The following is a 3,561-nucleotide window of genomic DNA, read 5'->3' as shown; positions in this document are numbered from 1 at the left end:
CGGCCTATAATTCCCTGCCTTTTGCCTGCCACCCTTCTTAAACAATGGTGTAACATTAGCCGTTTTCCAATCTTCCGGCACTTCCCCGGAATCCAGCGACGTTTGGAAAATAATCACCAAGGCATCCACTATCACCTCCGCCATTTCTTTCAGAACCCTTGGATGCATTCCATCCGGTCCTGGGGACTTGTCCACAATCAGTCCCTCCAGTCTGTCGAGCACTGCCTCTCTAGTAACAATAATGTCATTCAGGCCCTCCACTCCTACCATCTTTCCATCGCTAACACCCAGCAAATTATTCACGTCCTCCTCCGTGAAGACCGAAACAAAAAAGTTATTCAAGGCCTCAGCCATTTCCCCATCCCCTACCACTAAGTCCCCCCTCTCATCCTCTAAGGGTCCAACGTTCACCCTAGTCAGCCTCTTCCTGTTTATATATTTATAAAAACTCTTACTATCCTTTTTTATATTAAGCGCTAGCCCAGCTTCATAGTTTATCCTACCCTTCTTTATCAACTTCTTTGTCATTCTTTGTTGACATTTAAACCTCTCCCAATCCTCTTCTCGCCCACTACTCTTAGCTACTCTAAACGCATCCGCTTTTAATTTAATACTCTACCTCTTTCGTTATCCACGGCTGATTATCTCTCCTCCTACGATCCTTTTTAACCATTGGAATAAATTTCTGCTGAGCACCAAGAAAGATCTCCTTAAAGATCCTCCACTGTTCCTCAGCAGACCTAGCTTCCAACGTGCTCCCCCAATCAACATTCGCCAATTCCTCTCTCATCCTACCGTACTTCCCTCTGTTCAAACAAAGGACACATGTCCAGGAACCCACTTTCTCCTCCTCCATCTGCATCAGAAACTCCACCATACAATGATCACTCTTCCCAAGAGGATCCTTCACCACAAGGTCCCTAATTCTACCCGCCTTATTACATAACACCAGATCCAAGATAGCTCGCTCCCTCGTCGGCTCCAACACACACTGTTCAAGGAAACTATCCCGGCAGCATTCCAAGAACTCTTCCTCAAGCCCACCGCGTCCAACATGGGTCGACCAATCAATGTGTAGATTGAAATCCCCCATAATTATCGCCATTCCATTCCTGCACGCCGCATTTATTTGCGTGTTAACAGCCCACCCCACCTCCAGATCATTATTTGGGGGCCTATAAACGACACCCACCAGCATCTTCCTCCCTTTGCTGTTCCTAATCTCCACCCACAATGATTCCACTTTCTGCTCTTTGGCTCCTATATCATCCCTTACTACCACCCTGATGCTATCCTTAATCAGCAGAGCTACACACCCCCCCCCCCTTTTTCCTCCCGCCTATCCTTCCTAAACACTTGATACACCTGTACATTCAGCTCCCAGTACCCGTCACGTCTCTGTAATGGCCACCAGATCATATCCATTTGTGCTGATCTGCGCCACCAGCTCATTCACTTTATTCAGAATGCTTTGTGCATTCAGATAAAATCCCTTCATCCCAGCCTTCACCTGTACCCTATTTGCCAGAACGCCACCAACCATACTCATGCCCCCTACTCCTTTTATTATTGGGACATCCTTGGCCTCTTCCCTTACCTGTACCCTCTCCTTTACTTTAGACCCCGTAATTTCACCTCCCCTCACACCCTCCCCCCCCTAATTAGTTTAAAGCCCTGTCTACAGTCCTATTTACACGATTTGCCAGGACTCTGGTCCCAGCCTGGTTCAGACCAACCCCATCCCACCTGAACAGGTCCCACCTACCCCAATACTGGTGCCAATGCCCCATAAATTCAAACCCATTCCTCCCACACCAGTCCCTGAGCCACCCATTCACTTCCTTAATCTTAGCAACCCTACGCCCAACCCTAAGCTGGCGGATGACCCAAAGGAGGCTCACAGACTTAATCAGTCCAACCTGACAAGATAATTTCCATTGAGATTGGTTAATGGTTCTCCCCTGATAATGGAGGTCAACACTAGTGGTGTGGCCTCTTTCATTGATGAAAAACATGCCAACATGTTCAGAAGGGCCTGTAATCCTTAAGTCGTAGCCATTCTGAGACTACTCTGGTGAGGTACACTGGAGAGACACTAAAAATTGTGAGGACAAGTTATCTGCCTATATTCTATAGGAACCAGTCAGTTCAACTATACATCATAGTGATTGAAGGACAGAGGACCAGACATATGGGATAGATTGATTAAAACAAATGAAATTGAGCTGGCTGGAAGTATTTAATGTTCAGGATGAGGGATATAAAGTGATCCTATGTAAATATCAGGAGGTATTCCAGAGAGAACTGGATAAAAGGAGTTAAAGCAATAATGTACCTAAACCCTGAGGCTAAACTTAGGTTTTTCCAAGCTTGCCCAGTGCCACACATGTTACACCAGAAAACAGAGGTAAAGCTAAAATGGTTGGAAGACCTGGACATCATAAAACCTGTGCAGTTTTCTGAATGGGCCATGTCCATCGTCCCTGTCCTTAATCTAGACTGTACCATGAGAATCTGTGGGGTCTACAAAGTAACATAAATGGGAATTCGGCTAGATTGTTACCTCATTCCAAGGAAAGAAGACCTCAAGCTAAATCAGCAGGAAGTTTCAAATATACTAAGCTGGACCTAAAATCAGAACGGGACTCCAGAAAATTAATCATAATAAATACCCACAAGGGGTTATGTCAGTACACCCGATTGCCATTTGGTGTCTCGTCAACCCCCAGCATTTTTCAGTGCACTATGGAGAGCCTGTTACAAGGAATCCCTAAGGTGCTGGTACACTTGGACAATATTTTGATTGCAGATGCCTCTCCTGAAGAAGATGGTGAAAACCTGGAAAAGTTTTTAAAGAGGTTTAAGGAAGTTGGCGTATCATTAAAGTATGGGAAATGTACCTTTCAAGCTGACAAGGTTATGTACCTCGGTTTCTAAGGGGTTGCATCCCCTTGAAGATAAGGTGAAAACTTAATGGAATGCCAACGCTTAGGAATGTGACAACGGAAGTCATTCTTAGGAATGATCAATTACTAAGGAAGGTTCCTGCCAAATGTATCAACTGATCTGGCCCCACTACTGCAGATTTAAAAAAGCATCAGCGATGGGAGAGGTGAGATGTGGAGAAAGATGCTTTTGCACAAGTCAAATAGGCTTCACAATTGTCAACAGTATTCGTACACTTCAACCCAAATAAGCCATTTATAATCACCTATGATGCCCTGCCATGCAGAGTTGGAGCAGTTCTGTCCAACACAATGGCAGATGGGGTAGATTCACCAATTGCATTTGCATCGAGGACTTTGTCCGATGCTGAGAAAAGGTACTCACAATTCGAAAAAGCAGTCATTTACACAGTCAATTTCACGAGTACATCTATGCCTACACCATCATGTCAGACCCACAAACCATTGTTGGGGCTAAACCAGTACTGCCTATTACCTTGGTGCAGAGATGGTCCTTGTTGCTGGCAGCGTACAGTTAAACCTTCTGGCATAGGCTGGGAACACGGATTTCAAAGGCGGATACACTTAGCCACTTGCTGCTACCAAAAGATCATTA

The sequence above is a fragment of the Carcharhinus amblyrhynchos genome, chromosome 9, assembly GCF_965287045.1.
Source record: "Carcharhinus amblyrhynchos chromosome 9, sCarAmb.v2.hapA, whole genome shotgun sequence".
Taxonomy (NCBI): Eukaryota; Metazoa; Chordata; class Chondrichthyes; order Carcharhiniformes; family Carcharhinidae; genus Carcharhinus; species Carcharhinus amblyrhynchos.
This window is presented reverse-complemented; position numbering follows the sequence as displayed.